Source organism: Lathyrus oleraceus, chromosome 5 (genome assembly GCF_024323335.1).
Source record: "Lathyrus oleraceus cultivar Zhongwan6 chromosome 5, CAAS_Psat_ZW6_1.0, whole genome shotgun sequence".
In the NCBI taxonomy this organism is placed as follows: domain Eukaryota; kingdom Viridiplantae; phylum Streptophyta; class Magnoliopsida; order Fabales; family Fabaceae; genus Lathyrus; species Lathyrus oleraceus.
This window is the reverse complement of record NC_066583.1, coordinates 652,821,579-652,836,902: the sequence shown is the minus strand read 5'-3', so window position 1 is coordinate 652,836,902 and position 15,324 is coordinate 652,821,579.

Genomic DNA, 15,324 nt, shown 5'->3' with positions numbered 1-15,324 from the left:
TGCATCCAAATGACCCCAAATTTTGCATGATCCCTCCCTTACATGTCTAGTTCATGTGTGAATTTTCTTGGAATTAATTGTGCTGTTTTCCATTTATTTGAGATTTTTCTTCCCTGCCTAGTCAATTGTTGACTTTTTGTGCTACATGTTGCCAAATCCTTTGTGAAATTCTCATACCATATTGTATGACCATGAAATTTCATATATGCATACTAGACACCCTGAGCTTTGCATTGGTGTTAATCCCATTCATTTCTCTTCTGTTTTCAATTTGATATGATTTTTTGAAGTTGACCCATGTTTGTTGACTTTCATTGTGCTTACTTGAAATTATGTTGACTTCATGATTTTCATTGACTGCCTTCCTCTCATCCAAATGCCATGAAATTTGACATGCTTACCATGCTAGATGTTAGGATTGAGTGTGATTTATTTGATGATTTTTGAAAATGTTTTGGTTGACTTTTGATGCAAGTCATTCTGTTGACTTCTTTGAGCTTTCATTTGCCTTACTTTGACTTCAAATGTTCATGAAATGATAATAATGCATGATTTGAATGTGGGTCTAATTGAGATAGCTTCTTAAATGTTTGACCTTGACTTTGGTTGACTTTCCTTTGCTGTTTTGACTTTTTCTTTCATCCTTGACCCTAGGCTAGTCCTAGTGGTCTTTTGAGCTTACAATTGAGTTCCTGTTTCAGGTTAAGCACCAATGCCTCAAAGATCATTCAAACTTGTTTGAACTTGATTGTTTTATCATATGCTAACCTTTGTTTTGTAGGTTTGATTCATGTGTTTGAGTCTTATGCCTTGCACAGTTGACCATCTGTGTTGACTGTTTACCAATTCCTTTTGATTTAAACTTTTGAACTGTTTGCTGATTGTTTTGACTTTTTCAGGTACTTTAGTTGCTTAAGTTCTCTGAACTTGCTTTGCTTTGCTTTTTAGCAACTTGCTTGAGGTATAATCTCTTTTACTTCATGTAGTCTGGAGACCCGGTCCGTTATTTGGCCGGGCAAACTGTCTGAAGTCCTCCTTAAGAGGCCATGCTTGTGTATGTTTAAGATTGTCCCTGTACATATTGAAAGTCCTTCAAAAAGGCAATTGGTGGAAGGTAGGGATATGCAATCTATCCCCCACTACTCTTGTTGTGTCATCCCTCTGCTCACACTGCTGTGTGTTGATGCATTGGGGTACAAACCCAAGATCTTGTACAAAGTGTACAGTGTCAGAGTCTTCGAGTATAGAAGGGTTCCCACTTTCTGGACCCATGCTCATTTGTCTATTAGCTCTCCCTGGCCAGGGATAAGAGCTGTGAGGTCTCATCCTCACCTCATCCTTTCATCTGCTTCACCTTAGCCTCTCAATGGCAAGGTTAAGAGCACACTTACCCTATTCCAGTTGGCCCTAGTGCCTAACCCTTGTATGAGCCTCTTGTATGCATATAGAGTGTGCTTCCTGTGATTGTATTTGCTTGCTTTGCCTCTTAGGTTTAGCTTAGACTTGCTGCTTGTGCAAGATAGGTTTAGTTTAGACTAATCCTTGTTTGCTTTCGCCCTCGTTGCGATCCTTTCTCTCGCCCTCGTTGCGATCGAGCCTTTTCCTTTCTCTCGCCCTCGTTGCGATCGAGACGTTTCCTTTCTCTCGCCCTCGTTGCGATCGAGCCTTTTCCTTTCTCTCGCCCTCGTTGCGATCGAGCCTTCTCCTTTCTCTCGCCCTCGTTGCGATCGAGACTCTCCCTTTCTCTTGCCCTAGTTGCAATCGAGACCCTTGCTTCCTGTGCAAGCCTTGTCTAGGATAGGTTGGCCCTTGTGCCATTTAGCTAGAAACCTTAACTTAGGGTTGACTTTGCATGACAACATCTAGGCTCGAGTCGTAGTCTCCCTAGAGTTGTGTCTCCCTCTGTTATCTGGTTAGGCTAGATCCTTGTCCCTGCGTAGGGGAACTACATCGCCCTGATCTTCACGCCAGATGAAGTATGTAGGCAGGAGATTGAGCTGATCTCTCCGGGCGCCCTTTTTCTTTTTCAACCCTTTGTGTCTTAACCACCCTTGTGTGTGTTCTGGTTGGAGTCCGACATAAGTCCAGCGATTGGCAGTTGGTTTCCTGTGTGCGTTTAGGTTCGGATGCTGATGTAAGTCCAGTGATTGGCATTCGGGCTCCACGTTTGCCTGTGTCTTGTTTTGTTTATTTGCGTGTCAGCCGAGCTACGAATGCTCTGATTCTTCTCTCGTCCGAGAAGATACGTATGCATAGGATACGATATCCTAGCGAGCATGTGTCGTTTCCCCAGTCCGAACTACTTCGACTCTGATGTCTATGTCTGATAGACTAAGTAGGCCCAGGATGCGACATCCTGCCGAGTCAGTTTCAGTCAGTTTCTTTCGTCTCTTTCAGCCAGTGTGTGTGTGTGTTTGAGCAGTGTTTTAGCAACCATTTATCCTTCCTTTTGTGCGTGGATCCCGTAGAGTACTACGGATGCGTAGGGTGCCTAACACCTTCCCTTCGCATAACCGACTCCCGAACCCATCCTCTTTGGTCGCGAGACCATGTTCTTTCCTAGGTTTACTTCGAGCGTTTCCTTTCCCTCTTTTGGGATAAATAACGCACGGTGGCGGCTCTGTTGTTTCTTTCTTTTCCCGCCGGTTTTTCGCGCGATGCGACACACTGTTGGCAGCTGAAGCCCGCTCGAGCTTCTCAACTTTATCGGCAAGTGCCTTCTGCCCGACAGCAAATCCCTGCATGATGTTAATCAGCTCATTCATCTTCTCTTTCAGCTCGAGAACATCTGTATTTGGTAGATCCATCAGTCTCGGAGTGTTGCGTTTGGTAAAATATCTGTGAGGACATGTTGAGTGCAAAGGTACAACTCTACGAGCACGAGCAATGATTCCTGAAACAATCAAGCACGTTAGAACTGATACCTGCAAAATAGAAAACAAGTTATTATGATCATGCATGAATGCAGTGTCTATCCACATGAGGAACACTTTGTCTCTCAATCCTGGCTTCATCGAGACAAATAATAATCCGGCGGCAATATTCTGACATCCATCATTTGATTTCATCATACAGATCAGAGATATATGATTTAGCAAAATACCACCCAACCATGTGTGTGCTATGTGAGTGCATACAGGAAAGCAAATAAAGCTTAAAGATCGATCGCTGAATGAAAATAACCATCACATATCAAAACTGCACAATAAATGCCATAGTCATACATCCAAGTCTAATACAAATCAAATACAATTCTCCAAAATCAGAAAAGAAATACAAGCAAGTGAATTCCGTCAATAAGCCTAACGGTAATCCACACAAATGATAAAGGTCTAGCCTGACGAGGGTCCCACAGAAGGCCCTACATCATCAACCATCCTAGCAAACTCTGCGACGAACCTGAGCTCGGTGTTCTCCTACTGCAATCTCCCCACCTCCTTTTGGTGAATTTTCATCTGCCTGAAGTAATGATCTCTCTCAGCAATGCAGTAATCTCTCTCGGCGATATAATGATCTCTCTCAGCAATAGTCTTCACATTCTCTGTTTCCTTAATCTTCAGCTTTGCCTCCCACTCAGCGACGAGGATTCTGACTCTGTCTTCCCTCTGATCCCTCACGAGGATTTGCCTCCTCTTCTCATCTTCAATGACCTTTGAAGCTCTGGCTAGCTTCTCCTTGGTAATGTCGTGCTCCCTTGTAGACGACTCCAATGCTTGCCTGACCTTGCCATAGTAAGCGATATCCATCTCAAAGCGCTTCACTTCCAGGGCATGTCGCTTATCCTGATCCTCCATCCTAACTCTGATCTCCTGATTAGCCGTCTGAATCCGAGCAACACTCATCTCCAATTCAGTCTTCTCCGCTTGCAACTGATCTCTGGCCTTCTTCATTTCAAGGAACTCATCCATACTGACAGAAGAACGCGGCCCCTCAATCAAAGGACACCAAGGATCACCTCCCGGAAATGGTAGATATGTGAGCTCAATCCTCTTTCTAAGCCAATCATCAAAGGGAGGAAAAGACATGCTGTTGACCTTGCCAAAAGGAACCTTGCCCTTTCTCTGAATATCACGCCATTCATCCAACACTTGCCTCAACTTGGCCTGATTGCCCTCAATTGGGAAGTAGAAGGACTCCTGAATCTCTCGCCCGAGAGGAGGACCCTCTACAGAAAACCCCATCTGTCTCCTAAGAAGCACCGGGTTGTAATTAATGCAACCTTGAACTCCTATAAGAGGTACATTGGGAAGACTCCCACAACTGTATATGAAATCTCATCCCGCCATACCGTTGTGAGTCCAAGCTATGTCCTTGGCCCGCAAACCCATCATCCTGAATGACCACTTGACAGTAGGATCAAGAAAGGCAAAGGCACCCCTGGATGGCAAATACCCCATGAACCATTTATACAGCAGCTGAGCACAACATCTGATCAGTCCCCCACGCCGCTTCTCGTTCCGATTATGGACCGAGTAATAGACATCTCCAATCAAAGTAGGGATAGGGTTCCTCTGTATGAACAATCTGATGGCATTAATGTCCACAAAGTTCTTCTGGTTAGGGAACATGATGATCCCATAAATGCTCACAGCGATCAAGGCACAGACAGTCTTCCAATTACCCACAGCAGCATGTTCCTTGACTTTAGCCTCCAAGAAACTCAGATGAAAACCAGGTAACTTTCACTTTTCCTTCAAACCCCCCTTTGTCACCTCCGGGCTCAAATAAAGAGCACGAGAAATCTCCATAACATCAGGCTCCCCCTTAGTGGCGAAGAAAGGAATCTGATCTCGGATCTGCATACCCAGGATACTGGCATAATCCTCCATCAAGGGCCCCAACAAGTAATCTGGAAAGACAAAGCACCTCAAGCCCGGGTCATAAAACTGGAGAAGAGTATAGATGGCGCTCCTATCACTGTCTGTGAGCCTGAAAACCAACTTCAGAATACCACCGTATGCCTCCCTGAACATCCCCACATGGTCAGGTGTGATCAATGCTATCATATCTCTCAACACACCAATCTCTGGGTCGAAGAAACTGTAGACGACGTCATGTTTCAAACCGGTCCTCATGTCTGGAGCAAAGAAGTCTCTCAACCAGGATCTCAATAAAAAATGTCCCTGCATATGGATAAACATGTGTTAGATGCAGATAAATGCAAAATGTGAATGATGCTGATGTATGAATGCAATGCATTGTGCCATCCTCCAAGTCATCTGATCCTCTGCTGCACTGAAGCCTGATCTCTGAACTGATCACAACCATATGAAGGAATATGTAACCACAAATCCGACTTGGGGTTCCGAAATAAACGGAACGGAATGATACATCACCATCATCACCAGAGATTCACTGACCTGATAACCATAAAATCATCTGAACCGGCCCAGGGAATCCTGAAATAAATGGATCCCCACTGATAAATAACACGGACATCACTCCGGCGTCTCAGAAATAAATGTCCATAAATCCGACTTATAAACAGGACTCTGATCAACGGAATAAATAGTCACCATCAAAGTCACCACCAGAACATGCATCTGTACGAATCACCCTCCCCTCACAGGTAAATTCTAATCAGGTTATCCTAAGGCGGATAATTGTCTCGACAATCGGGCAAAGATACTCAACGGGTTTGCCCTTTCGGGTGTGCCGTTGTAGCTCTCTTAAGATCATCTAAACCAAAGATCCAGGAAAGATCGGTTACCGAAGTCAATAGCTCAGATGAGGTGACTCAACCAGAGTGGAATACCCCACAAAGGAAGAACACTCTCAAATGAACCTCGTCCGGCTTGTGGTATGTCACGTTGCCCAAAACATGTTGACCTAACATGAAAGGCACATGAGACCACGCTAATCCTAGGTGTATACTCGGGCCTGGGTTTTAGCCCCACTCAGAACACCCACCCCAAAACAGAGGAACCACCTGTACAGAGGACAACAACATGATAGTATGATGCATGCAAATATTTATGCAAATATATACACAACAGAATAATGATAAATAAATAGCAGCACAAGCAACCTAAACTATCCTAGAGCGCTAGGAGAGACTCGCTTAGAGAAGATGGACCAGCAAGAGGTCAACTTCTTATATCCCCAGTGGAGTCGCCAGTTGTCGCATCCGCGAAAAACATACGGCGGGCTAAAACAAAACAAACAGAGCCACCACCGTGCGTTATTTATCCCAAAGAGGGAAAGGAAACGCTCGAAGTAAACCTGGAAAAGACATGGTCTCGCGACCAAAGAGAGATGGGATCGGGAGTCGGTTATGCGAAGGGAAGGTATTAGCACCCCTACGCATCCGTCGTACTCGACGGGATCCACGCTCAGAAAGATAGAAAAAGGTTGCTAAAACTGCTCAAAAGAATGCACACACACACACACACACACTGGAAACAACACAGGTGGAAAAGAGGGGAAAGGGCTCGCTAGGATATCGCATCCTATGCCTACGTATCTCATCTGGAATGAGAATCAGAGCTACCGTAGTTCGGCTCACGCATGCCAAACAAAACAAAACGCAAACAGAGGCAAACATGGAAACCGAATGCCAATCGCTGGACTTACATCAGACTCCGAACCAAACAAACCCACACTGGAAACCAACTGCCAATCGCTGGACTTACGTCAGACTCCACACAACAAACACCGATAGGATACGGACAGCCAATCGCTGGTCTTACATCCATATCATAACACACGAGAAGGAAATCAAACAAACAGGTTACTAAGGAGTCTGGCACTCGAGCCTAGTAACTGTCAAGCAAACACACACAAAAAGAAAAAAAGGATGCCCGGAGAAATCTCGTACGACCTCCTGCCTACATACCTCATCTGGTATGAGGATCAGGGCAACGTAGTTCCCCTTAACAGGGTAGAAACTTTCTCCTAACCAGAGACTGGGAAATGACAAACTAGAAGAGAGACTGACTCGAGCCTAATAGTTATCATGCATTCCACAATGGTCCTAGGTTGAGTTTTCTATCTAACTTGCACAGGAACCAAGCTATCTTAAACAGGCAAAGCAAAGCATATAAGCACAGCAAAGCAAACATACACACAATTAGCACACACTATATACAAACAAAGTGGGCTCACACAAGGGTTAGGCTGTGAAACACAAGCCAACTGTATCAGGGTGATGTTAGCTCTTAACCCTAACATTGAGAGTTAGGGTGAAGCAGATGAAATAGGAAGTGAGGGGTGTGCCTCACAGCTCTTATCCCTGGCCAGAGAGAGCTTCAGACAAAGGGAAGTGTGGGTTCAGAAAGTGGGAACCCTTCTACACTTATGACTGACTCAACATAGATCTTGGGTTAATATCCACAATGCATCAACACCAGTTGTGTGAGCAAATGGATGACTCAACTGAATAGCAGGAGATGGATTGCACATCTCTTGTATCTGCCAATTGCCTTATCAAAGGTCTTTTCCTGCTTGGCACAAAGATAAACAATCACAAGCATTGCCTCTTAAGGAGGACTTCAGACAGGTGCCTGACCAAATAACAGGCCAGGTCTTCCAGACTACATGGAGTCAGAGACATTATACCTCAAATTGGTTAAGCAACCAAGCAACAACAAAAGCAATTTCAAAAGAACTATAGCAACTAAGGTACCTGAAAACAATCTAACTCAGTCAGTACACAACTCAAACAGTCAAACAGACAATCTAAAAGTCAACAGTTAACTGTACAAACAGACAACAAGCAATGCATCAAGGCAAAGCACAAGCTCAACTCAAAGGAGCTAATCCACCTACAAAACAACTTAATGTTAATCAACATCAACCAAATGTCAATCCAAATGAGCAAATGAATCAAACTCCTCAAGGCCATATGCTTCTTGTCCTGAAAACACAACTCAAACATAAGCACTAACCACTAGGACAAGGCCTAGGGTCAAAGAGGGAGAAATAATTCAAAACAGAACATGAAAATTGACACAAATCAAGCTTAATCAATTAATAACAAAATCCAAGTGGTCTCATGTCCATATCATCAACCAATTTCATTTCACAAAGCACTTAAGGCAAGGCATGCAATTTGAAAGCTCATTGAAGCAAACAGAATGAACCAATCCAAACTAACTCAAAAATAAATCAATAAATCTCAAGAAAAATCATAGCTAAACAGCACATATCACATGATCATCATACCAAAAATCAAGGCATTTGGACAAGTGGAAGCCAGGCAATTAAATTCCATAAGGCAAGGTAAGGCAAAACAAGCTCAAATGAGGCACAATTTCATACATCAACTTTACACAAGCCTAAAACAGAATCCACACATGATAAATGCATCCAATCAAAGCCAAGATAAACTTCAAAGTGTCTAGAATCAATGTGCAAAATTTCAAGTCCATATGATAAACATCAAGCATTTCACAAATCATCTAAGTTCATCACTCATCAAAAGTCCAAATATGACCAACCAGCAAAGAAAATCTCAAACAAATCCAAATTGCATCCAAAAATTCCATAACAATTCACAAGCAATCCTAACATCCAGAGGTAGCATCATGCAAAAATTCACATCAATTGGAATTGAATTGGCATGGTAAATAAAATCAGCAAGTCAAGAAAGCAAAGGTGTGACGCACATTGTCACACCTACATTAATCATATCATATCTCCACAACCAGAAATGAGAAAAATGCAAACTCTATACCAAAATGACCATTAGGATGTCTATTTTAAGCATGCAAAATTTCAAAATCATAGGATCAATATCCATCATTTCACAATCAAAATGGCAAAACATATCAAGAAAACACATGTATGAACATTCTCTAGGCAAAATAAAAATCCAGGTGTGCACAATTTCTGTAAAAATCATCAAAAAACAGTAGAGATCATGATGAACATTATGCAAAAAACCTCATCTCAATTGGATTAATATTCAGGGAGATATGAATTTTTGAATGAAGAGGAAAAAATAAAAAAATGCATGATGAAGTATATGAACATGGACAAGTGAAATGAAATAAAATGCTAAGGCCTAAATGGAAATGCTCAACATCCGGATTCGAACCGTGCGCCATTTTAAATGTCCAAGCGCGCCTTATCAAAACACGGTCGTTTAGACCGAAACCCTAGCCACATGCATGCATGCTGGGAAGCGTAAATCCGCAGGAAAAGCTCATGAATCTGCAGGAAAAAACGCAGCAAATGCTATGAAGGTCGCATGTAAATCCGTAGGAAATTTCCAGCCAACAAGAACATGATGAAGATCTTCATGATCTTCATCAACGATTTTTCCAGAAAAATTGAAAGTTTCCAGAAACACAAATCATGCATTGCATTATATAGATCCATCATCAAGCATCAAGAATCAACCACAAACACATCAAAAAACACTATAACACGCATGAATCGATCAAAACAAAAATCATCCACCAAACTTAAATCGATCGGTTCTCACTCATCTTGGCACGGTTTAACACGATTCAAAGATCAATGTGACCTATGTTCAAAGATCTACCAGAATCATACATCAATTTTATGAATCATGAGCATTGAAAACTGACCTTCAAGATGCAACAAAAGTGGAATACGTGGATTCAAGCTTCGCAAGGCACAAACAGAAGTTCCTTAGCTCTCATATGATGATTTGGATGAAGGCTGAAGTGTTAATTGTGCACGATCTAGCTGAAAAATCAAATTGCCATTGATGAACACATGCTTCAACAGTCCTCGAATCTTGAAGAAATCCCTTGGATCTTGCTTCAAACAACTCCAATTATGCTAGTAAATGATGATTGGATTAAGAACCAAACAAAGTTTATGCAAAAAATTGGAGAAAAGTGAGAGAGAAAAAATGAAGAGTTTGATGAATCTAGATCTAGATCTGAACCAAATGAAATGTTAATCACATTTTCTGTTATGATTTGCAATATATATGGTCTGCTAATGATTCTTGCTAATCATGATTAAGCCAAACCAAAGTAATTAGTGGAAACAAGTGTTATGCACAATTTGTCAATTCACCTCATGTAAGCTAAAGCAATGTAACAGTGCACAATTTCTGAGTTAAATCCACTTGAAATGACGTTTCTAAGACAAGGCAAGTGATACCATGTGAAAACAATTCATATTTTTCAAATTGTATTTTTCCCTCCAAAATTCAAATGGAAATGCCAAAAATTTTGTGATCAAAATTCATGGATTATGATGCTTGAATTGGATAGAGCATGACAAAAGAAGAATGTGGCAAAAAATCCAACTCCATTTGGCCTTTTGGTTCAAAAATTATGCACTTTTGAAGTTCAAACTATCTTGACCAAGATTGATCCATAACTTGCCAACCACACATGAGAAATTCATGTTATTGGACTTTTTGGAAATGGGAGAACAATATCTACAACTTTCATGTTGGACAAAATTTCATTTGAAGCATTTTTGGACATGTAATCTTGAGGAGAAGACCTTTCCATTTTTGGCAATTTTGAATTACAAGTCACTTTCTATTTTTGGAAAGTTTTCATCTGACTGTATTTTCTTCAATGTTGATGTTTGAAATGTCAAATGAAACTCGTTTGGACATGAATGAAGTATTTCTAACCCTCTCCCACCTCCAAATCCATCAGTTGACTTGTGGTTGACTTTTGTTGACTGATAGATGAATTTCAGCTTGACTGTTGAGCTTGAGCCTCAACCTCCTGATGACATGGCTCCACAATGAAACCCTAACTTCCACAAGCTCAATAAAACCATGTGATGATCCCCATTTCCATGAAAACCTCATTTCCTTGACAAACCCTGATTGGCACAATGCAGATGATTAGGGTTGACCAGAGGTCAAAACCCTAATCCCAAGAAAAATGATCAAGCCCAATGAACCTCTTGGTGATAATAAGACCAAAGATGATGGTGATGTACCTTTTCAACCAAGATAATGATCAATCTCCTTGAGGAACCAAGAAACCCTAATTGAAGCACAAACCCTCAGATGATTAGTGATCAATTCTTGAGACCCTCTAGCTTGCATCTTAACCTCTTTATCTTCTGAGCAAGACTTGGGAGGATGACTTGCTTATTGTCTCCATATGACATGCAAAGATGCAATGACTAATGACCTATAAATGAAATGCAATATGCTAAGCTAGTCCCAAGAGAGGAGGGCAAATTTTGAGGTGTTACACATATGAAAATAATTACAAGAGAAAACTTACTCTAAATGACATTCCAAACAACTTTCATGTTGATACCTAGAGCTAGTTTTTCTTGGAAAATCATTTTCTATGTTGAAACATTATAGGTCATTTTGTCTAAACCCTAATTTGAAAGTCAACTTCCCAAGGCCATAACTTGCTCAATTTTTATGAGATGAAAGATTTACAAGTCTCACAATCAAATTCAATGTGTCTAATTAACCTTTCATGTTTGGAGTGAGAGCTAATTCAACTTTTATGAGCATGTGATATGAGGCTACATTATAGGTCACTTTTGACCTATACCATTGATCAAGTGATTTTTCCAAACTTCAAAAATTCATAACTCTATCAGTTCAAATCCAAATGACATGAAATTGGTGACTATTTTAAAGGTCTTTGAAAGAGATACAACCTTTATGAATACACTTTTCTCATTTGAATCTCACATAAAAAGTTAAGCAAGGTGGAATATTGAGACATATGGCTTGACACTTAGAAAAAATTTGATATGTCAAAAATTTCCAAACTTCCACCTCAAATTTCTTCATGATACAAACTCCAAATGAAAAAGTGTTGAACATGAAAGTTGTTCCTCTTGACCTCAGCTTTCCAAAGAGCCCAAAGTTTTTCATTTTGGACAAGAAATGCATAGGATGCGCATGGCATGAACATGGTATCATCACTTGGCAAAGATCAAACTTCAAATCTTCACACACACTTGCCTTGCAATCCAAGTTGTTTTTAGACCTTCTCACACTCATTTGTGGACCTAAGGCAATGATTTCATGGGCCTGTACGCGCCCATGCACCCATGCATCATCAATGACCAAATTTGGAAAGTGATTTCAAGTGTGTAAATATCAATGTTTTCAGCTATAAATAGAGCCTCATATGCTCAACATTGAAGGAGATCGGCGCCAGCTTTGATCCCCAACCTCTAACCCTCATATTCCAAAGGATAATCCTGATAAATTCACTTGAATTTGAGTTTGAACTTTCACTGTTTTGAAATTCAAAACTCCAGGGATCCAAGACCTCTTGTGTGTTCAATTCTTCTTCTGCAAGCATTTGGAGTGAGATCAAGCACGAGCCAAGGCAAGAACAGTTGGATCCAGACCTACATTGAAAGTATTTTCTAGAAATTTTGATCTCTTAGATTCTCTCTCAATCTTGCTCAATTCTATTGATTCTTTGGTTGTCTGAAGTCCTACCAACGTAGGCAAGAAGATTGAGTTGCTTTGAGGCCAAATCGAAGCAACTCAGTTCATGTACCTCAAATTTCAACTCCATGTATCTCTCAATATACTTGGAGTTAGGATGAATTGAGGTCAGATTCGTGCTTAGTGCCATTTTTACTTTGAAATCATGTCCTTCTTTTTAATTTTGGTGATGGTTATGACTGAACCAGTCTGGCCAGGGTCGCCGGAGAAGACGACCGGCCTTCGGACGCCGGTTGTGAGCTGGATGGTTCTGAGCCACATGATCCTTTTGAAATAAAATAATCTCGTGCGTTTGTTTGAATTACCAAAGTTATGGCGCGCTGACTAGAGTCCATCGTGGATAGCGCGTTTGTGACCACTTGATCTGCCACCTCAATTAATGAGGGAGATCAAGTGGTCCACGTTTTTTCTGATATTTTAATTTTCATTTTAATTGCATTATTTTCATTAATTCATATTAAATTTAATATTGATCCAAAAAACATGAGAGTTTCACCAAAAGATTTCAAATATTTTCCTCTTTCATATTCTGAATTAAAATTATTTTTTGGATCATTATTAATATTTTCATGATTTAATTGATTTTGCATTTGTTTTTAATGGTTTAAAAATATTTTTAAATGTCCAAAAATTATGAAAAAATTTCTCCAAGATCCTTTGACCTTACCTATGATAAATCTCATGGCCATTTATTTGGTGTTTTGATGAGGTTTTAGGAATTGGACAAACCATATTTAATTTAAATGCCTTATTTTAGTATTTTTAATTTGATTAAATGCCAAATAAATTTGTTGACCAATTGTGATGACTTGTTTGTGTTTGACTATTGTTGTTGGGCCTTGGTCAAGATTGATTTGACTTTATTGAGTTAATATCATTGGATTTAGGGATTGATGAAATGTACATTCCATCTCCCAAAATGAAGGGATGATATTAATTTGCTAAAAGTCCTCATTTGACCAATTTGTATTTTGATCCATTCCCCTCCCCCTTCATCTCATTTCCCTTCTTTATGCATTCATTCCATTTGGTCTATGATATCTCAAAATCCTAAGGCTAGTTGATTGTAAAATTAACATGAGTATGGATGAGATTAGGCCACACCTTTTGCATATTCTTTTTGTGTGTGGTATGTTTCATGAGCATAGTTCATAATACTATGTCTCTAACATGCATTAACACCAAAATTCTATTGCCCGACCTCAAATAGTTATGACTTCTACATAAGTCCAATTACGATTGCTTAAGATAGCGCTAAATTTGTGACACAAAAGGCATAAGCATTCTAGTTAGTGAGATTGTAAGTCTCCCCTCTTTCATGGTATTGTGTGGAAACTTGATTTTTTTCCCTTCCTTTGGAAGATGTCTTGGTTCAAGGATCCATGCTTGTGATAAGTGGGTTGAGTGTTCTCCAAAGAATGTCTTAAAATGAAAAGAAAAACAATACTAACTTCTAACCTATTAACTACTAACTTTTAATTTCAAGCCCTTTACTTTAATGTCATTTAATTCTAGCTTTATTACATTTATCATTGTTCATATCATTCTAATTATTTATGTTAATGCAATTTTCACTTTGTCCACTTGGACCATATTGTGTGATATATTTTATTTGTGTATACTTTGTTTGTTTGTGTGGTCTTTGACCATTAATGTATATAATAACAAGAAAAACCCTAAAAAACTTTTGTGTGGACTGTTGGCTTGATCTTAGACAAATAGACTTAGAATCTAGGCAACCTTCCTATGCTAAAGGACTTGGACAATGCCAACTTATTGAGAAACCAAGTGCTTGCAATTTGAAACTTCATCTGATACATCATTCAAGATCTCTCCAAGTTCATCTGCAACATGATCATTGTGAAGCTGTTATTTTGAACCTGAGACTTGTAGAATTCATCTATTACATGGGCTACTTTGAAGAAGATCATGGAATGAATAAGCTTGGATATGGCCATTTTTAGTTGATGCCTTGCTATTCAAGATAATATAATTGTGCATTTGTGTGTTGCTTGATTCTAAAAGTCCAAGGGAATTATGGGTTTCTATTGACATTCTTATCTATTGGATTGCTACCCACTTGGTCAGATCTTTTCAACTCTAAACTTTTAATTTTGTACATAGGGTAGTCTCTTCATCTTCTCCCCATTTCTTTAATTTCAAAATCTCTCCCTCCATTTTTTTCAAAATCTTCTTTGTGTGAACTATTTTTGTTCTAAACTTTGACCACTTTTGCAAAAAAAAAAAGATAGAAACTTTGGTCTTATGCCATTGCATTTTTAAACTTATTTTCTTAAATCAAATTTATAAATAAACTTAACTATACTTGACTTAAACATTTAAAAAGCCAAAAAAAGAACTTACTCATTCAAACCATTTTTAGGCCTTTGTGCCTTTCAAACTTAATTTTTTGTTAAAAGCAATGCATCCAGTTTGAAATTTGTATCACGAACTACGATGTTTTTATCCCTCATTTTTATGTTGGTACGTAGGCACAAGACCGAAGGTCTTGCCAAACACAAAAATATAATTAATAAATTCTTTTCTCATCCCCCCCATTCTATTCTGTTTCTAAACATCATTTTGTACCAAATACAGATGCACACAAAAAGGGCTCCCTAGGAGTACCTAGGACACTTTGGATGCTAACACATTCCCTCTGTGTAACCAACCCCCTTACCTGTAATCTCTGACATTTTATTAGTTTTGATTTGAAAACTTCTTACTTTTGAGTTTTGTTCATACTTTTTTCCCTTTTCCCTTGGAAACAATAAAAGCGCAGTGGCGACTCTTGTTATTTGATCTCTAACTTTTCCATATCTTGATGATCATGAATTTACCGCTACACCTATACCCTTAACCCTAAACCCTTAACCGTTAATCGTTAACCCTATACCCTAAACCCTAAACCCTAAACCCCATACCTTATACCCTATACCCTATAC